Source organism: Sorex fumeus, unplaced genomic scaffold (genome assembly GCF_029834395.1).
Source record: "Sorex fumeus unplaced genomic scaffold, SorFum_2.1 ptg000265l, whole genome shotgun sequence".
NCBI classification, from domain to species: domain Eukaryota; kingdom Metazoa; phylum Chordata; class Mammalia; order Eulipotyphla; family Soricidae; genus Sorex; species Sorex fumeus.
The window spans coordinates 4,168,305-4,190,905 of NW_026606322.1; positions in this window are offsets into that span (position 1 = coordinate 4,168,305).

Here is a 22,601-nt window from a genome sequence, read left to right on the forward strand (position 1 = left end):
CGAGTATGTCTCTTGTAGGTATCAGAAAGTTGAGTTCAGTTTTCTGGTTCATCCTACCCTCTCTGTTTCTTGATTGGTGAACTCAGGACATTGAAATTGAGTGAGATTATTGAGGTAAGTAAATATACTACAAAATTTACATGTGTACTGTGTATAGTATATATTACATATTATATATATTATGGTATCACGTACTATGCACATAGTAGTTATAGTGTTGAATTTGTTGTTTCAAATTCTGGGTGTAGATTACCTGGTTGGTTTAAATGCCAGTGGCTCTGCCTCTCCTGTAGCTGTAATTTGTGGCTCTGTGGCTGCTCACTATCATGGCCATTCCCCACCCCCATTTTGTGAGATAAGTGGATGGATTAAGGAATGAGTCACTATTGGTGCTATGTACCTGAAGGCTACCAGGTCTATACCTGAGCCTGTGGGTTTGCTGCAAGTAGTATGCATTTGTGCAACGTAGCTGGGCACTTGTGACATATGAGACAGGCCTAACATGCAGTGGCCTGGCTCTTGTGAAACTTAAAATGATTCAGTCTACAGCCGAGATGCACAGTTCACTTGTCTGATGTCCACCCATGGCAAGATCCCTCAGAATCCAAAGGCCCAGTTACCATGGAGGAAGGACATAGTGACATAAGGGAATGATGATGGTGGAAGGGGTTTATGACTCAACAAAGCAGCTGTGGTGTGGGGAGGGTCCTCTGATTTGTAGCCAGAGAGTCAGTTTTCAGCCAGCTGATCAAAGGAGGAACAACTGATCAAAAGGAGCTGATGAGAAGGAAGGTGATAGCTGCAGGAGCCTTATGGAGGGAGGGAGAATCAGGAGTGGTGAGCCCACGATTTAAAAGGGGAGCCAATAGCCAAGATATGGAAACAACCAAAGTATCTAACTACAGATGAATGGATCAAGAAGTAGTGGTGTATATATACACAATGGAACATTATGCGGCTCTAAGAAGGAACGACATTTGCAATTTGCAGCAAAATGGATGGAGCTAGAAGGTACGCTGAGAAGTCAGAAGGAAAGGGATAGTTACAAAATGATGTCTCACATATGTAGGTCTTAGAGATACACAAGATATGCTTCAAGATAGCAATAAAAGTCCAGAGGCAATATAATGAGAAAACTGACCCACAAAATTGATTTTGGGGATTGGCAGGGAACTTGGGAGAGGGAGGGGTACATTTTTGAGGAGATTACCACCTAGGTGTAAACTAGTTGTTGGAATTATGTGCATGAGATACCATTATTAAAGCATTGTAAACCACAGAATATCTATAAAAAATTTAAAAAAAACCTGGGGGGCCAGTCATCAGTAGGCTGAGTCTTCAGGGAGCTGCTGTAGCATGGCAACAGGTATATGAGGATGTGAGGTTGATAGAGAACAGAGATTGGCCGTGTGGTTCCAGGTAAGGACTTTTAAAATGACTCTATGGAGAGGACTTAGAGGTCATCCACTAACACACCAAGACGGGGGCAGGGTGGAGGCTGTGCTGGGGAAATTCCTGACAATATTCATGTGAACGGGGGAACAGAATAGTCCAGATACAAAATGGCACAGGGAGGACTGATTTCCTTAATACCTTTGGATATTAACTATATTATGTGCTTGTAAAGATATGCTTTCATTATGTGGGTTTTCTTTTCTTTGCGTTAATTGTACCTGTTGTGCAGAATATTTTGAGTTTAATGTTCTGCTTGATATATTCCTTCTGCATTCCTTACGTTTTCTAGAAATTTTATGTCAGTTCTTATTCTCAAATCTTTGACTATTTCAAATAAATTTTGTGAATGGTATGAGAGAGTTGTCAGGATTCATTGCTTTGTATGTTTCTCTGATTTGCTCAGTAGCATTTGTTGATGAGGTCATCTTTTCCCTAGTTAAATTTTACTTCTATTGTCAAATTTTAGTTGACTGTGTGTCACCATATTTAATTCTAGGCTTTCTATTTCTATTTTGTTTAATTGGTTGATATATATTTTTTCTTCCTGCCAGTACTATTCTGTTTTTATTACTGTGGACTTAGAGGTTGAAACCTAGAAGCATTTGGCTGTATTATTATTTTTCTTAGAATTGCTTTAGCTATTTAGGCATTCTTGGTTCCACAAAACTTTTAGTATTTTTTTTATTTTTCTGTGAAAATGTCTTTGATAGTTTGATGGAAATTACATTTAATTTAAAGATCTCTTTTGGAGAGAGAGAGAGAGAGAGAGAGAGTACAGGAGATTAAGTCTCTTCTTTTGCATGTGACCAACCTCTGTGTCATTGGTCATATGGTCCCTCCACTCTGCCAGGAGTGACCCCTAAGCATAAGAGGCAGGTGCAACCCTTGAGAACTTTTGAGTGTGGCCCAATCCACTATCCTCAATAAATCAAGCATAGCCTGGCAAGCTACCGAGAGTATTCAACATGCCAAACACAATAACAAGAAGTCTCACAATGGAGACGTTACTGGGCCTGCTCGAGCAAACTGATGAACAACAGGAGGGCAGTGTTTGCAGTTGGCATGATGACTTGAACAACATTCATTATTCAAATTCAGGACACATGATATATTTCACAACACAACATTCATTATTCAAATTCAGGACACATGATATATTTCAATTTGTTTGCCCCGTTCTCAGCTCCCTTGAGAAGGCTTGCAGTTTTCATTGTACAGATATTTTATTCCCTTGTTAAATTTATACCTTAATATTTTATTGTTTTTGGTGTTGTTATGAAACATCAAAATAGGTTCTATCTATTTTTCACATAATTCACATGAGTGCAAACAAATGCAATTGATTTTGTATTTAATTTCGTATCTTGCCATTCTACTGAAATTCTACTGAAATTCTAATAGGATTTAAACAGACTGGAATTTTCTATATGATTAAAGAATTAGCAAATATAAAATTTTACTTCTCTCTTCCTCATTTGGATACATTTTATGTCCTTGTCTTCACTAATTTCTGTAGGAGGATTTATAATACTTATCAAATAGGAATTATACATTCCTGAAGCTGGGCTGGAGTGATAGCACAGTGGGTAGGGCATTTGCCTTGCATGTGGCCAACCCCGGTTTTATTCCTCTGTCCCTCTCAGAGAGCTCGGCAAGCAACTGAGAGTATCCCGCCCACATGGCAGAGCCTGGCAAGCTCCCTGTGGCGTATTCCATGCACATTCAGTTCACATTATCCCAACTTGCCTTTAATTAAAAGTACCTTTAATAAAAGTTGATTTGTTTTGTAATAAAAAAAAAGCAAAAACAGTAACAAGCCTCACAATGGAGACGTTACGGTGCCTGCTTGAGCAAATCGATGAAGAATGGGAGGACAGTGCTACAGTGCTATTGAATAGGAATTATGAGAGTGTGTAACTTTGTCAAGTCCTAATCTTTAGGGGAAACATTTGTAAATTTTCTTCACTACAAGTTATGGTTTTTGAAGTAGATGGCTTTTATTTTGTAGAGTTATGTTCTTTTTAACCTAATCGATTGTTTTTTGGAGGGGTACACAGAGAAGGTTGGGTTACAGCCAGGTATACAAGAGCTTACCCCTGGCTCTGTGCTCTGTGATCATTTTTGACAGTGCTTGGGGGATCATAGGAGGTGCCAGGGATCTACAGCATCCAAAGCATCATCTAAAGTCCTGTACTGCACTTACTCTTTGGAGTTAAGATTCTTGCTTTAAAAAATAATATAGGATATAGTATCTTATCAATTTTTTAAGCATTTATTAGTGTGATTTTTGTCTTTCATTCTATTTGATGCAATGTACTGCACTTATTAGTTACATATACAGAGCCATCCTTGTATCTCATGAAAAATTCCTATTTGGTAATAGTGTGTCACCATTTAAATCTGTTAGTGAATTTGGTTTGCTAATATGCTATTGAGAATTTTTGCATTTATATTTATGAGAAACATTTGTCTAGAATCATTTTTGGTGTCCTCTTCTGGTTTTAGCATGTTAGTAATGCTGCCTTCACAAGCGAATTTGGAAGATGTCCTCCTCTTTGGTATTTTTGGAAGGGTTTCTTTTCTTTCTTTTTTCTTTCTTTTTGATTGTGATTAATGATAATCTACTACTCATTATTTGTTTATATATTTTATGTATTGATTCAATCTTGGTAGGTTTTATTTTTCTAGAGGTAAATGCATCTATCACATCCATCACATCCTCCAGAAGGGCAATGGAGAAGATTATCCATGACTTCTACTCAAATCTCTTCCATAGCCATGTCCACTTGCCAACATACCAAATTCCACAGGATGGATATGTCGTTCCCAATGTTCTCCCTTCCGAAATCCGACACGTCATTTCATCAGTAAAGAAAGGAACAGCACCCGGCCGAGACAAGGTCAGACCTGAACACCTGAAGAACCTGCCGTCAGTACTCATCAATACACTGGCTCGGCTCTTCACACACTACCTGTCTGAATGCAAGGTTCCGTCCCAATGGAAAACCAGTAGGACCGTACTACTGTTCAAGAAGGGAGACATCCATGACATTGGCAACTATCGCCCGATCTGCCTATTGTCTGTCATCTACAAGTTGTTCACTCAAGTCATCCTGAATAGGATTAGCAGAACACTAGATGAAGGACAACCATGCGAGCAAGCCGGGTTCCACAAAGGATTCAGCACCATCGACCATATCCACATGATAACCAAGCTCATTGAGGTTTCTCGGGAGTTCAAGATGCCTCTCTGTCTAACGTTCATTGATTTAAAGAAGGCCTTTGATTCTGTTGAGACGGAAGCGGTCATTGAAGCCCTAGCCAATCAGGGCATTCAAGCCCAATACATCAAGATCCTCCATGAGCTGTATTACGGACTCACTACCAGGATCTCACCATTCTACAAAGAAGTAATCATTGATGTCAAGAGAGGGGTTCGGCTGGGTGATACCATTTCTTTTTTTCTTTTTTAGTTTTTTTTTTTATTAGTGAAACACCATGAGGTACAGTTGTAGATTTACAATTGGGTGATACCATTTCACCGAAACTCTTCAGTGCCACCCTCGAGAACATCATGTGACGACTGGAATGGGAAGGAATGGGAGTGAAGATAGATGGTTGGCAACTACACCACCTCCGCTTTGCTGATGACATTGTTTTAATAACACCAAACATCAGCCAAGCGGCACAAATGCTGGCCGACTTTGACCATGAGTGTGGAAAGGTAGGACTACAGCTGAATCTTACGAAGACAATGTTTATGAGAAACAGCCTAGTTCCTGACATTCCATTCGCTCTCAATGGAACAACCATCTCTGAATGCAACAGCTATGTGTACCTAGGTCGAGAAGTCAACATGATAAATGACCTGGCACCCGAGCCGCGCAGGAGGAAGAGAGCGGCTTGGAATGCCTTCCAGAGCATCGAAGAAATAGCTAAGAGGGCGAAGAACCTCCGGCTCCAGGCACATCTCTTTGATTCCACTGTTCTTCCTGCATTAACATAGGCCTCAGAGACCTGGGCCCTACGCAAACAGGATGAGAACGCTATTCAGGTCTCCCAAAGAAGAATAGAAAGAGCTATGCTTGGAATATCACGTTTCACTCAAATGAGAGAATGAATCCGGAGTTCTGACATCCGTCGACGATCAAGAATCAGGGACGCTGTCTCGTTTGCCAAGTTGTCAAAAATCAGATGGGCTGGTCACATAATGAGATTTAAAGACGACCGCTGGACTAGAGCTGTTACCGACTGGATCCCACGGGATGTCAAAAGACAGCGTGGCCACCCACCTACCAGATGGTCAGACTTCTTCATCAAGATCATGAACGATCTGTTTGAGGCTCTTCATGTTCCTAGAGCAAACAGATGCCATTGGGCTACACTAGCACGCGGCAGGGACAAATGGAGACATTACTGGCGCCCACTGGAGCAAATCGACGATTAACGGGAAGCCAAGTGATCAAGTGATCAAATGCATTTTAGGTTATGTACTTAGTTGGTGTTCCTCTCAGTCTTTTATGAGTGTATATTTATGTAATATTTCCCCTTTCTGAATTAGAGTAATTTTGTTTTTTTTCTTTTTTGGCCATGCCCAGCAGTGCTCGGGGTTTTCTCCTGGTTCTGAGCTCAGGGGACCATATATGGTATCAGATATTGAACCTACCCTACCTACTTTACTATTGCTCTGGACCTTGAATATTTTCTTAGTTAAATATTTGGTATTTTGTCTTTAGATATTAGTTTCCTCCCCTTTTTATATTGTTTAACTGATCTCTATTTCATTTATTTCTGCTATGCTTTTAGTTTTTCTTCTACTAACTTTGGGCTTATTCAAGTTTTCTAGTTCCTAGAGGCATAACATTTATCTGAGATATTTCTAATCTATCTGTATATGAATTTATTGATATTAACCTTCATCTTATAACTTTTATCTATGTTTCATATTTGATATTTTTATTTCCATTTTTATTGGTTATCCATTTGAAATTTTTTTTATCTCATTTTTATCTTACCTAGTAATTTTTTAGAAGTCAGTTGTTTAGTTCCAATATATATATACGTAGCTCTACTTACTTTACTCTTGTTGATTTTAGTTTCAAGCCATTGTAGTCAAAAGAGATCGTTGGAATTAGTTTAGCCTTCTTTAGTTTGCTAAGATTTGTTTTGTGGCTTGTCATTTGATCCATTATGGAGAACATTCTATTATACTTTAGAAGAATGTTTATTCTGCTATTATTGGATAAAAATTTTTATGTTTTAAAAGTAATTTTGTGGGTCAATCTTGTGTGTGTGTGTGTGTGTGTGTATGTGTGTATGTGTAGGTGAGTGGGACTCTCAAGTGGTGCTCAGAAGACTCAAGGATTCTACTAGTGGTTCTTGCCAAATTAGCTTAGAAGTTCAGATAAGACATGAGGATATGGTGCTGTTGAGACCCTGTAGTACTGGAATCACTTAGGCTTCTTCAGGCTGCACCACGCAATGGTTGGGAAGCCATGTGGCACTGGAGATCAGATGCTTAACTGCTGTGCCATGTACCATCTCCGGTCCCCTACATCCCCTTCCCCTACTTAAAAAAAATTGAGTCATACCTGGTTGTCCTTAGGGATCACTCCTGGCAGGGCTCGTTGAACCATATTCCATGGGTCAAATTAGTGTTGGCAAGTGTTTTAACTCCTATTATCTCTCTCCAGAATCCTCTCCCCAACCACCATGTTTTTATATTTTTGGATGTTGGGAGCTTATATATTTGATCGCTAGATATGCTTCTTGTACTAACTCCTTTATTTTTTATCACTTGATTACTTGATCACTTGACTTCCTGTTAATCGTCGATTTGCTCGAGCGGGTGCCAGTAACGTCTCCATTTGTCTCTGTCGCGTGCTAGTGTAGCCCAATGGCATCTGTTCGTTCCAGGAACATGAAGCGCCTCAAACCGATCATTCAGGGTCTTGACAAAGAAGTGTGACCATCTTGTAGGTGGGCGGCCACGTGGTCTTTTGACATCCCATGGAATCCAGTCGGTAACGCTCTAGTCCAGTGGTCATCTCTAAATCTCATTACGTGTCCAGCCCATCAGATTTTCAATGCCTTGCCAAAAGAGACAGCATCCCTGATTCTTGACCATCGACAAAGGTCGGAACTCTGGATTCTTTCTCTCATTTGAGTGAAGCGTGATTCTCCAAGCATAGCTCTTTCTATTCTTCTTTGGGAGACCCGAATAGCGTTCTCATCCTGTTTTCGTTGGGCCCAGGTCTCTGAGGCATATGTTAATGCAGGAAGAACAGTGGAATCTAAGAGATGTGCCTGGAGCCAGAGTTTCTTTGTCCTCTTAGCTATTTCTTCAACTCTCTTGAAGGCGTTCCAAGCCACTCTCTTCCTCCTACGAAGCTCGGGTGCCAGGTCATTTGTCATGTTGACCTCTCGACCTAGGTACACATAACTGTTGCATTCAGAGATGGTTGTTCTATTGAGAGCGAATGGAATGTCAGGAATGAGACTGTTTCTCATAAACATTGTTTTCATGAGATTCAACTGTAGTCCGACCTTTCCACACTCACGTTGAAATTGGCCTGCATTTGTGCCCCTTGGCTAATGTTTGGTGTTATTAGAACAATGTCATCAGCAAAGCGGAGGTGGTGTAGTAGCCGACCATCTATCTTCACTCCCATTCCTTCCCATTTCGGTCATCGCATGATATTCTCGAGGGTGGCACTGAAGAGTTCTGCCAAACCCCTCTCTTGACATCAATGATTACTTCTTTGTAGAATGGTGAGATCCTGGTAGTGAATCCGTAATACAGCTCATGGAGGATCTTGATGTATTGGGCTTGAATGCCCTGATTGGCTAGGGCTTCAATGACCGCTTCTGTCTCAACAGAATCAAAGGCCTTCTTTAAATCAATGAACGTTAAGCAGAGCGGCATCTTGAACTCCCGAGAAACCTCAATGAGCTTGGTTATCATGTGGATATGGTCGATGGTGCTGAATCCTTTGTGGAATCCGGCTTGGTCGCATGGTTGTCCTTCATCTAGTGTTCTGCCAATCCTATTCAAGATGACTCAACTGAACAACTTGTAGATGACAGACAATAGGCAGATCGGGCGATAGTTGCCAATGTCATGGATGTCTCCCTTCTTGTACAGTCCTGCTGGTTTTCCACTGGGATGGAACCTTGCATTCAGACAGGTAGCATGTGAGGAGCCGAGCCAACATATTGATGAGTACTGATGGCAGGTTCTTTTGGTGTTCAGGTCTGACCTTGTCTGGGCCAGGTGCTGTTCATTTCTTTACCGATGAAATTATTTTTTATATAGTGACATTTTTGTCTCATATTTGACTTCATCTTTTTAAAAATTCTTTTTGTTTATATAGTATGATTATATTAATTTTTGTGTTTTGATGAACAAAGTTACTGTCCCTTCACTATCACCAAAGCGCCCCAGATTCTCCATCTGTTCTTTTGCTTTTTTTTTGATATGACTATGACTGCTTTATTTTGGATTTTATATGAAATATCATTGTTCATTCTCTCACTTTGTGCCTACTTCTGTCTTTTGAACTGAGTCCTTTTCAGACAACATATGTTGTTGTTATTGTTGTTTTAATCTATTCAGATACTCTGTGCGTTTTGATTTCTGACATTTAGGGTTCTACTGTCAATTTTGCCTCTGGTTATATCATCTCATTTCTCCATTGTTTATTTTTATCTTCTGTTTCTGTCTATCTCTGTATGTTGGTGGATTTTTATGGTGATTTTTTTCAATCTCCTTTTTTTCTTGTCTTATGCATCCTAATGTATGTCTTAGATTTTTATGTGCTCTGGATTTTAGCTTTGTGGTTACCATAGATTTGCAAATATATTTTGTACATAGAATAGTTAAGTTATTTTTGTTTTCCTTTTTTACTGATAGCAATTTATTTTCATTCATCTACAAGTTTCACAAAGGAGATGTTACTGGTGCCCGCTCAAGCAAATCAATGAACAACGGGAGGACAGTGCTACAGTGCTACAATGATTTTTATCAATTTTCTTTCTCTCTTTTGTTTTTAAAATCACAACTTTTCTGATGGTGCAATATTAATACATTGTAGTAGCTATAGCTAATTTTAGTACCCTTGCCCTTTAACTTTTATGCTATAATTGAATGTATATACTATTATGAACAATATCTACAGTGTTGGGTTGGAGCCATAACACGGAGGTAGGGTGTTTGCCTTGCACGTGGCTGGCTCGGCTGAACCGGGTTTGATTCCTCTGCCTCTCTTGGAGAACTGTCAAGCTACTGAGAGTGTTTCACCTACTCTGCAAAGCCTGAGAAGCTACCATGACGTATTGGATATGCCAAACACAGTAACAAGTCTCACAATGGAGACATTACTGGGCCCGATGGAGCAAACAGATGAACAATGGGAGGACAGTGCTACAGTGACAGTTCTACAGTGTTATAATTCCAACCCATCAACATAAATTTTACTCACTTTCACCTTTTAAAGAGCTCCTTTCAAAATTCTTGTAAGGCACATGTAATGGTGATGAGGTCCCTTGGCCTTTGCTTGTCTGGAAGTCCTTTATTTCTCCTGTCTATATGAAGAATGCCAGATAGAGTATTTTTGGCTGACTAATTTTATTTTTAACTTCTTTGAATATCATTTTACTTTTTCCTGACCTACAGACTATCTTTGGAGAAAAGCTGTTGATAGCATAATAGGGATTCCTTTGTTGGTCTCTGTAGTTTTCACTAGCTGCTTTGATTTTACTTATTTTGTTTTTACTTTTATTTTAAAAATTTACTTGAACACTGTGGTTTACAAGGTTGTTCATAATACATTGGGGTTTTCAATGTTCCAATCCCAATCCCACCCCCAGTGTGACCTCTCCTCTGTCCCTGTCCCCAGTTTCCCAACCCCCCCAAGACCGCCCCCCTCGGCAGGCACAAAATCATTTATTTTACATTGCTTTTTTATAACAAACAGTAAGTGAAATTATAAAAGAGGTTCAGAAAAAGTTTGTGAAAATTGTTATATTTCACAATGTGGTTATTAAAGTCACTATATGAGAATTTGCCAAGCTGTTGGTTGCTAGTTGAGTCTTCTGTGTTATTGTTTTTGCTTATTGAGCTTAGTTGGCTTCTATGCTATTATTCTGTTTAATTCGTTGTGCTCCTACTGGGCTGTTAGTAGTGTGGAATTTGGTCATATTGGCCGCATGCCCCAGGAGCTTCAGGATCTGTGTTGTCTGGGAGTTTTGTTGACTTGGCGTCTCTACAGAGATTAGTCATGAAGTAGTGAAGTTGGCCCACGGGCATGGAGGCAGCTGTGGGATGTGGGTGCAGCTGTGGGGGTTTCAGCACCGTGGGCACATTGGCTAACCCCACTCCCGAGGGTGCCCCTAAATTTTCAGTCCAAAGCCCAGCATACATGTGAGCCTCTTCAGCTTGGCTTGTGTCTCTTCTGAGATAAGTTGTGAGGCTGGGCCATTTACATGGTGGCAGCTCTGGGCTGTCAACATCAACTGTTCTCACCTGTTGGCAATCCCACTGTATGTTTTAAAAATTATGCTCTATCACTGATTTTGACAATTTCAATGTCATGTGTCTTGGTTATATTGCATTGAAATCCTAAAGTGTTCTATGAATTTCATTTGGGCAGTTCTTTGTTGTTCTTGAAGCACGCTCTCTTCTACCAGAACTCCCATTATTCTTATGTTGAAATTTATGATGGAGTTCAATAAATTTCACAGGGTTTATTTATTTAAAAAATGCTTAGTTCTCTTTCTTTCATTTAAACCAGTTCTAGATTACTGTTTCCCACTTATTCTGTCTTTGAACTGATTTTCTCTATTTCAATGCATTCTATTTCATTCTTTATAGTGGTTACTGAATTTTTTTTAACATCAGCATTTCTATTTAGTTCTTTTTTAGAATTTTAGTCTTTTTAGTAAAGGATTTCTGTTCTTTTCATCGTGAAGTCAGCATATTGCCTGAGTTTTCTTGAAGCTTGTTGAAGTTCTTCAGGGCCACTCTTTCGTGGTTCAATTACACTGAACCATTCCATGCTTTTGAAAATAGTTGCTTGAAAATGTTAATTTTCTTTTATCATATCCCTTACCATGATTCTTTTTTCTATTTGTTTTTGGCCCATATCCAGCTGTGCTCAGGGATTATTCCTGGCTCTGGGCTCAGATTACTCCTGGCAGTACTCAGTACTGCAATTTGTCATGGCGTTCCATAAAATTGTCATTCTGCAATTGCATTTAAAATAGGGAATGCCTTATTTAGGGACGGCTTTGTTCACTTTGGATTCTATCTGCTCAACAGGTTGGTAATTATGAGTTTTCCTTTTGTTTTCCAGAAGATGGTGCTGTGTCACAAGTTTTTTATTTTTAAAACCAGTTGACTGCCTGCTAACACTGGGGATTGAGATACAAAAGCTAGCAAAAATAAAAGGGGTAACAGCAGAAGGGAAGAATATATATGCCTAGCACTCGATCTTTGTGTGTACCCCATGCTTTATAGGAGGATACTCGTGTGTGTGTGTCTGTGTGTGTGTGTCTGTGTGTGTGTCTGTGTGTGTGTGTCTGTGTGTGTGTCTCCCAGGAGAGAAAAGAGACAACTTATACTGCCTTCATTCTGACATCATATCTCCTCCTCCTCCTTCCCCTCCTCTCCTCCTCCTCTTCTTCCTCCTCTTATCCTTCCTCCTCTCCTTCTTCTTTCTCCTCCTCCTCTTCTCCTCCTCCTCTTCTTTCTTCTCTTCTTCTTCCTCCTCCTCCTCTTTCTCCTTCTCCTCTCCTTCTCTTCTTCCTCCTTCTCTTCCTCCTCCTCCTCTTCCTCTTCCTCCTCCTCCTCTACCTTCATCTCTTATGACCTCATTTAACCTTAATTATTTCCCCAAAAGGCTTTTTTTTGAAATATAGTCCTTTTGGGGGTTAGGGCTAAAACATATGGATTTTGGAGACAAATTTTAGCACATTAAAGTGGCCAAGTTCGAATTTTGGAATGTTTTTACTGAAAAAGGCTTCTCCCTCCTCAACTGTCTGATAGTCATAGGAAAGGATAGCAAGGCACTGGGAATGAAAGCTTAGGGTCAGCGTGATGATGATGATGGGGTAGGAGTTTGGGGAGAGGTGGCCAGAAGAAAGATGATCAAATATCCCATCTACTATGGATCAGAGGTAGAAAACAGCTGCTACAGTTCTGAGGGGATCAGAAACAAAATTTGCTCTTGCGACCACAAAGGTGAACTTGTGATGATTCAACATAGTGATTCACCCAAGAACTATCTCAGAAAAGGAAGGAGTAATACCATAAATTGGTTCTAGTTTTTCACTAGGCAGAGTCTTAGTTTTATTTAAAATTACCCATACTTTTCTCAAGCTTGTGGAATTAGATGTTAAATAAAGTGTTGTGGAAGAAGAGAGCAAAGGATGTGGGCTGAAAGACGTGAGGATTGATGGATAGGATTGGGAAAGAGATGTACAGAGGAGATTCTGATGTTTAAATTAACCCAAAGATAAGACCATTAGCAGAGTACATTTACTATCTGGCCTCTGGTTTATCACTGTGGAAGATCTTCATGCTTTAGGTGAGTGTTGTCCAGTCACAGGATTTTGGAGGAGGTGGCTTATATGTTTTGATCCTGAAGTGAATGGTATTGAACCAATGACTGGGATATGGTTTGGATAGCATAGACTTTATTGCATTCACTTTTGGTGTAATGAAATTGTTGGAAAAACCAGCTGAAGGATATAGTCCACTGTGACCTCATGGGCTGATGCACTTTTGAGTAGTGAGTAGTTTTAAATACACCACATAATCAGCCTTTCTTCAAGCCAATGAAGAATGTAACGGAGCAAAATCTTAACATATTTACACTAGTTAAGAATGTTTCAGGAGAGGAAATGGAAAGTGGGTACGGGCTCATACTCAGAAGAGAGCGAGGGCATTCTGCAGTTGGTAGAGAACAGAAAACAAAAAGACTGAGAACTAGTGAGAAGAATGTCAAATTGATCTTTAAGTTCAAAGGTCCTTCCCAAACTGTATATAGAAAGCAGGGCACACAGTGAAACCACTTTTGCAGAACTGAGTATCCCAATTCCATGTAAGCTGAAGGTGGATACATAGGCCCTATACCAGAGGACAGGCCAGGAAAAGAGAGGAAACCCTTAGGAGTGCAGCTCACCCATGGGTACAAGAATTCATGAGTATCTGGGGAAGTAGCGCTTAGATGGCCCTGATAAGTATCTTCTCTTCTTCGTGTGAGAGCCATGAGCTGGAACACAAGCAAAACTGTTTAGGTGCCGAATGTCTCAAGTAAGACCAACCCCCTGTTGTGGTTCTGTGTCTTGGAGACCAGACACAATTGGAAAGTGGACATGAGTTTAGAAATTGGTGTGGGAGGGAAGTGAGGGTGATTGTGGTGGAGAGGTGTTGACATCTAAGGAGACTGGAGAGACTGAGGCATGAATAAGAGAAACAGAAAGCATTTTTCTGCCTCGCCAGCAAGCTCAGAGACAAAGCACAGTTCCTGTCCTGGGTACCTACTTCTTAGTTCTCATGTTTCTGAAGACCTACATCTACATTTGTAGTTACCATTGTTTTGACTCCATGTGAGATAGCCCGATGCTTTTGAGAGAAGAGAGTGTGTCTGTGAACCTTATTTTCCTTGGAAATAGTGGTGGGTGAAATTCTAAGCCCATGTTTAGAGCTGCAGACTTGTCCTGGAATTCAGCAATTTTGCGTTCAGTCCTCAGGATCAGACTCCATTTGTCACAGTTCTCTAGGAGTTCAGCAGCCAATATGAGTCTCTCAGCGGAGACTGGTTCCTCTGAAGACCCGTCTCCTGAGATGCTGCAGAGTGCTTGGTTCTGCCCTTAACTCAGAGTCACTTCAACTCCACATACCCCAGTGATCTTTTGTGATGCTGATAACACACTGTTGGAAGATATGCCTCAAGACCTGCTCACAGCACTAAATGGACCCAGAATTCTGCTAAGTCAAATCTTCTTTTTTAGAGCAGTGCTCGACACGCTTCTTTGGAAGAGTCAATGGTAAATATTTTAGGCTTCATGGATCATTTTCCCTTTTAGCTACTTAACTCAGCCCTTGTACCACAGAAAATACCTAGAAACATATGGAAATGAGATTATGGTTTTATTTCAACAAGTATTTTTTAAAAAATTTTATTTATTGCTATTGAATCACTGTAAGATGCGGTTACAAAACTATTCATGGTTGGATTTCAGTCATACAGTGCTCCAACACCCATCCCTTCTCAGCGTACAATTACTGTCACTAATGTCCCCAGTTTCTTTCCAGCCACCGTCCCCCCGAGCCTGTCTCTGTGGCAAGCACTTTCCTTCTCTCTCTCTCTCTCTGAACTTTTGTGTTCACTGCAGCACTATTTACAATAGCCAGAATCTGGATACAACCCAAGTGCCCGAGAACAGATGACTGGTTAAAGAAACTGTGGTACATCTACACAGTGGAACACTATGCAACTGTTAGGAAAAATGAAGTTATGGATGAACATGGATGGTATCATGCTGAGTGAAATGAGTCAAGGAGGAGAGAAATAGACCTAAAATAATTGGACTAATTTGTGGGATATAAAAATACTAATTATGAAACTAATACCCAAGGACAGTAGAAACAAGGGCAGGAGGATTGGTCCACAGTTATTAGCCTGCCTGACGTGCTGGAGGAGCGAGGGAGGTTGTTGGAATAGAGAAGGAACCACTGTAACAGATAGTTGAAATGGTCATGTTAGATAAGAACTAGGTAAAAGTAAATAGGTAAAGGAGCAAACATAATAACCTCTCAGTATCTGTAGTGCAGACCACAATGCCCCAAAGTAAGTCTTTTTTTAAAAAACAGGACTGACTACTGGCTGCATTTGACCCACAAACCAGTTTGTTGATGCCTGATATTAAATATATTTTATTATCAATTTCAATCTTAACCTCCTGCCATTGATACATATATATATATATATATATATTTAATGTAGGAGTACTGCTATTTATTCAGCCACTCATTAGGCTGATTGAATTGGGCATAAACTCCACCTTACAGTTTTATTCATTTTTATAATTTTATTTATTGAATCACCGTGAGAGCAGTTACAAAGCTTTCGGGTTTAAGTCTCGGTCATACAATGAAACACTTGTACCTTCACCAGTGCCCATTCTCCACCACCAAAAACCCCAGTATATCCCCATCCCACATCCTCCCTCTACCTGTGGGACAGATGATTTCCACATTACTCTATCTCTACTTTGATTACATTCAGTATTTTGATACCAGACCCACCGTTATTATTTGGGATTTTACCCCAACACTCAGATCTGCCAAAAAGGCAACAGTAGACAATTGGTTTTCTATTGCTGGTTTTGAATAACATATGATGTAATGTGGATGCAGTAATGGCCATGCAATTTTGAAATTCTGAAATTTTAAAAAATTAGATCTGGAGGGATTTCTGCCAAAACATGCTGGGTTCTGAGATTTGTTTCTGAGTCTCTGGGATCATGGCTATTAAGCAGCTTGATCAGGAGCCAGAGAGGCTGTTCGTGGGCAGCGACTTGGGGTCTTGTTGTGATGAGGAGGAAAGGGCCAGCTCTACTCCCCATCCCATGAGACCCCATGTGTCTCATCACCGTGGGCCCAAACCTGACTGTCCAATAGCCTCTGAAGGATGGCAGCCACTGAGCTGCCAAGAGGGAGCAGGCAGAGGGACAGCACCTTTCCCCCCCTGGGGTAACCCAGCGACAGTAACCTACTGTGTGGTCCAGACGCATTTTTGCCAAAAGCCATGGGTTTTGAGATTTATTTGAGTCTCTGGGATCATGGCCGTTAAGCAGCTTGATGAGGAGCCAGAGAGGCTATTTGTGGGCAGCGACTCAGGGCCTCCTTGGGACGAGGTGCTCCACCCTCATCCCATGAAGCCCCATGTGTCTCGTCACTGCGGGCCTAAACCTGACTGTCCATGGCCTCTGGAGGATGACGGCCACTGGGCCGTCAGGGGGAATAGGTCAAGGCACGAGACCTATTCCCACCTGGGGTGGTCCAGCGCCGGCAACATACTGCAGGGTCCAGACGCATTTCTGCCAAAATCCATTGGGTTTCGAGATTTGTTTCTGAGTCTCTGGGATCATGGCCATTAAGCAGTTCAATCAGGAACCAAAGAGGCCTTGCCTCCAATTATATAGCTGAGCTGGAGATGGTGTGTGGGTGTTTCCCACATACCTAAATTTTGGCCGTTTTCTTTCTTGCCCCAAGTTGTTGGGGTCTGGCCAAAGGCACAGCAGCAATTTTGGGGTATCTGGAAGTCTGAAGGCTCCATCAGGCTGCTGATGCACTCGCCTCACAGGTACAGATTGACCTGCTGGCGGCACCATACCCCTGCCCCCGCCATTGATATTAATTACATTGCATAGTTGTTGTGTTGGCTGCGTGCAAGGCAAATGCCCTACCGCTGTGCTATTGCTCCAGGGCCTCGAGCATAGTTGTTGTGAGTCGGGGGGGGGGGGGGGGGACAGGTGGGCCTTGAAAATTCAAGTTGTTTTGATGAGTATCACAGGATCTTAGCCCTTGATAAGAGCAGGTATGTAGGCTTACATGTCAGCATTTCTGGATAGGAGTTACTGTGCAGAGTTTGAAGTTTCCTCCCACTGTTCTCTATCCTTAGAGAAGGCAAATACCTCTCCTCTGCTTAGAAAATATGGCGATGATGGAATAATCCCTCTCCAACTGTATATGATTACAAAAGCAGTTGCTAAAATGTTTCCAGGTAAAAATAGATGTCACTAATTAAAGTTCAAGAAATGTACGTTGAATAAATGCAAATGTTATTTTGCTAGGTGTTGCCATTTGTCTATCTGCCAGGTAAGAATTAAGAACAATTATTTCCTGTATCCTCACCAAAATATATTTGTTAAGACTCATGGATTTTTTTTCTAAGGGATAAGTAAGAAATATACACCAGTGCTTTAAAAACATCCTTTCTCTTAATAAGAGTGAGGTAAATATTTTAATATATTAGCAAAACATTTTTATTGCCTGTGAATTTATTTGTTAGTATTTGTTGTTACTCGTTTTATTTGGTTATCATTAGACTTTTATGCTAGAATATTTATTTGGGGGCCACCCCAGTAGTGCTCAGGCTTACTCTTTGCTCTGCACTCATCACTACTGGAGAATTTAGGGGTCCGTATGGGGTGCCAGGTATCAAAGTCAGGTCAGACACGTGAATTAAACGCAGGTCAGTTATGATCAAGGCAAGCGCCCACGACCCAGCTTGCTGTACCATTGCTCCATCCCCATGTGCTAGGATATTTTTAAAGAACCTTCAAGTGCTATGGATACAGTTTTTTTTAATGGTATATTGTATTGATTCTTTTTCTGTCTAAGATATTCTTACACAAAGCATTTTAGAAGTAATACAGTGACTTCGTTTAATTCTCATGTTGCCCTTTTGAAATAGATCATGTTATTTTTCTTTTGATTACTTTCAGTTGAGGCAAGGTAGTTTAGAAACATCAAATATTCTTAAAATATAAGTTGCATGTTCATTTATATTTTTTAAATGTAAAAATCCCATTCTTAAAGACATATTGTATGTAGTTAAATCAATCTTTATTTCTTCTGAAATAGGTCATCTAGGAAAATTTTCCTTCTTTTCAATTTGAAAAGAGTACATCTATTTATATTTTCATTCTTACATGATTTTTTTCTAATATTTACATATATGACTAAATTTGAAATTATCTTGAATAGTATAGTATGACGGTGAAAATTTTGTTTTCAGATGGCTATCTAGTTATCAGGGTTTTTCTGAATTTTTTCTTATGCCTGTTCCAAAAATATTTTATAATTAAGTTGCCAAGACAAGAAAACAATCATTGGTATTTTTATTAAGGTTACAGCAAATTTGTTACTGTGTCTGGCATATCGAATACGTCACGGGGAGCTTGCCAGGCCCTGCCTTGCGGGCGAGATACTCTCGGTAGCTTGCCGGGCTCTCCGAGAGGGGCGGAGGAATCGAACTCGGGTCGGCCATGTTGGCTGCGTGCAAGGCAAACGCCCTACCGCTGTGCTATGGCTCCACTCAGCAAATTTAGCAATGAATTCAGTTTTGAGATTGTCATGATGTTGTCTCCTTGTTCAGTGTTCAATGTATTTTCCCATTTGTTCACATCAGTGCTTTAAAAACATCCTTTCTCTTAATAAGAGTGAGGTAAATATTTTAATATTTTAGCAAAATATATTAATATATTCACAAATGTGAATAATGTTCATCATTCTCTGTCAGTTTCAAAGAACTGAAAAAGAATTTGGGGGTCCAACTGTTTAGTGATATATCAGGTTTTGTTTCTCTGAAAATGTATTTTTGTTTATGGAGAATGGTTATATATTGAACTTTAGCTTTATAATGTTCATTGTTCCTTTCAGCATTTTAAATGTGTGATCCTAGTCACTCTCGGCAATCTTCCGTTACTTTTGCTTTGCCACCTCCCTGCTTTTATCATTGCTGGTTCAGTGACCAGAGTTTGCAAGCATGCTTAGTGCTGTTGCTCTCACACTTAGTTGTGGTTTTCATCAGTGGTTTGGGGGTACGGAAGTGACTGCTGAGAATGCCCCCGAGGTGTCAGCTGACAACAGGTAACCAGAAAAAAATTTGCAGCTAGTTAATCTCTTCACAAATTCTTTTCAAGTGGTACTCACTGGGAATAGTGCTCTTTAGAGTTACAACACACACACACAAACACACACACACACACATTAGCTGCTGTGTTTCGAAACAGCCTGAAGCCCCAAGGGTCACAGTCAACAGAGCAGCCAGGTGGGGACAGCAGCGTCCTTGGGATCAGACTGGGCAGATGAGGTGGCTGTCACGGTCACTGTCCTCTCGTTGTTCATCGATTTGCTCGAGCGGGCCAAGTAACGTCTCCATTGGAGACTTTGTTGTTACTGTGTTTGGCATATCAAATACGTCACGGGGAGCTTGCCAGGCTCTGCCATGCGGGCGAGATACTCTCGGTATTTGCCGGGCTCTCCGAGAGGGGCGGAGGAATTGAACTCGGGTCGGCCATGTTGGCCACTTGTAAGGCAAACGCCCTACCGCTGTGCTATTGCTCCAGCCCCAGATGAGGTGGCACCAGGGATTAAATTCTGGACCTTATATTGAAAGAAAGGCTCTCTGAGTCACTTAGCCTTTCTGTAGACAACTTGTTTCCCATTTATTTTTTGTTTTATTGGGATACACCAGGATGTGCTTCAGGCATACTCCTGCCTCTGTACTCAGGGTTAACACTTAGTGGTGTTCAGAGAACTTGATGAAATGGGTTGGTCACATACAAAGCAAACACCTTAACTCTTGAGCTCTCTCCATCAGTCCTCCTTACCTTATTTTATTTTTCACTGTTTTGTAGAAAAAAAATTCTAGAATGTTATTTATTTTTTTTATTAGATACAGTTATAAAGTTGTTCATTATTGTGTTTCAGTCATACAACATTGTATGGAACATTGTTTGACTTACTTTAAATAAGTTATTCTTAGTATTTTCTGATTTTATCTGTATTTCTTCTTATAAAAGCACAGCGGTAGGGCATGTGCCTTGTGTGCAGCCAGCCTGACCAAGCCAGGTTCGATTCCTCTGCCCCTCTCATAGAGCCTGGCAAGCTACCCTGGCAAGCTATTCAATATGCCAAACACAGTAACAAGAAGTCTCACAATGGAGACGTTACTGGGCCCGCTCGAGCAAATCGAAGAACAACGGGAGGACAGACAGTGACAGTGTTCTTTTTATAAAATGTGGAAACAATATATCTTTATTTAAGTAACGATACATTATTTCAGTTTAGAAGACCCAGTTTTACATAATTAAAACTAGAACTTGCATGGAATGTATTCAGTTCACCACTGAAAGTTTGATTCTATCCTTTACCTTAAATGGTATTATGAGACACTTCACCAGTCTTTCTGAAATGTGATGCATTTTCTCTATTTATTTAATATTTATATTGGTAATAGTGGTGTCTAATTTTCTTTCTTTTTTAAAGAGGGTCTCCCAGGTGGTGTTCAGGGGACCCAGGGTCAGTCTTGGCTATTCTTGGTCAACTTGGCCAGGAATTCAATGCAAAGGCCCTGGGATGAGGAGTTGATCCAATCCTGTGGTGCAAGGGATTACCTGGGCTGTCTGGTAGTGTTTGGGGGCAGCTAGAGTTAGATCTGGTGCCTTGGAAGATTATGTGGTACAGGGTACTGAAAGGCATCAGCTGCACACTATCTTCTGTTCCATGTCTCTGATTGGACAAGGTACCTACTTTTTATCAAAAAGTTAAGAAAGGCTTAAATTTGTTTAGAATATCTTCACAATCCTATGGTCTGGAAACTTAGCCTTTTCATTTTAGAGATGAGCTTCTACATCTCTTTTCCTATTTCATGTATTTCCATAAATGTCACTATAATGAGCTTATATGATATTGAAAAACTTACTTGAATTGTGTGTTACGCCTTGGTCTTTGAGTTATACAGACATACATATATCTATACATATATGACACTTTCATTCATTATTCAAATATATTTAAGTTTCTTTCACTTTTTCTTTTCTTCCCTCCTTTCTATTTTATTTTTTTAATACATTATCTCTTCCCTACTGGAAACCCAATCACTTTGACCAGACAACTTTATAATACCCTAATGTCATTGAGATGTTTCTATTCATTTTTCTAGCACCCTTCTTTCGCTTTGCTTTGTGTTTTATTTGGGATAGTTCTTATTGTTCTGATGTTCTTATCGTTCTGCTCATTGATCTTAATCCTTCACTATCCAGTCTGTTATTAGGTTCATTTGGTGCATATTTTATTTACTCTCAGCTCTATTTTAAGTAACTTTTTATAATTTTGATTCTTTTATCTATGGTCTCTATTTTTGAGAATCCCTATGTATGGATCAATTATATTTATCTTTTAAAATATAGAATTTATAGAATTTATTTATATTTAAAAAATATAGCACTTATTTACATAATTTGCACAGCTGTAGGGCGTTTGCCTTGTGCACAGTCAGCCCAGCTGAGCCGGGTTCGATTTCCTCCGCTCTTCTCGGAGAGCCCAGCAAGCACCGAGAGTATCTCGCCCGCACAGCAAAGCCTGGTAAGCTACCCGTGATGTATTCAATATGCCAACCACAAGTAACAACAAGTCTCAAAACGGAGACGTGGGCCCACTTGAGCAAATAGATGAACAACGGGAGGACAGTGCCACAATGCTAATTGCAACATATTTGTCATCTCTGAAGTGATTCCATTGATTTTTTAAAAAAAAATCTTTTTGGGGGGCATCCACATCTAGCAGTGCTCAGGACCTCCTTCTGAAATCTCTGCTTGGGGGTCACTCCTGGCAGTGCTGCATGGGGAACCCTATGTACCACTCTGGATCATTCTGGGTTGGTTGTGTGCCAGGTGAGTGCCTTAACCTCCTTGGCCTTCATCACTTTTCATTTTTGACAACTTTTAAAATTGTGTGCTGGGCATTGAAGATCCTACATCTTAAAAAGCTTGCTTTTTGCCTTTTATTTTTTAATTGAATCAGTGTGAGATAGAACCTTGCAAAGCAGTTCATGACCAAGTTTCAGTCATACAGTATTCCAACACCCATCCCTACACCAGTGTACCTTTCCCAGCACAGTGGCCCCAGTGTTGTTCCTTCCCATCATCTCCCACTTCTACCCCCAGCCTATTTATGGCAGGCACTTTCTCTCTCTCTCTCTCTTTTCCCCACCCTCTCTTGCCTCTTAAAAAAGCTTTGGGGTTTGTTATATTAGGCAATTAATTAATTTAGTGGAGGATCTATTCGATGTTTCAAGGCACATTTTATTTATTCATTTTTAATTGGATCACTGTGAGATACACAGTTACAAAGTTGTTCACAACTAGATTTTAGTCATACAATGTTCCATCCAAAGTAGTCTTACTTTGGACAACCTGGCAGGCTACCGAATGTAACCTAACCACACGGCAGAGTCTGGCAAACTCCCCGTGGCATACCCAATATGCCAAATACCAGTAACAATGATGGGTCTCATTCTCCTGACCCTGAAAGAACCTTGAATATGGCACTTTTTGAAACCTCAGGGCTA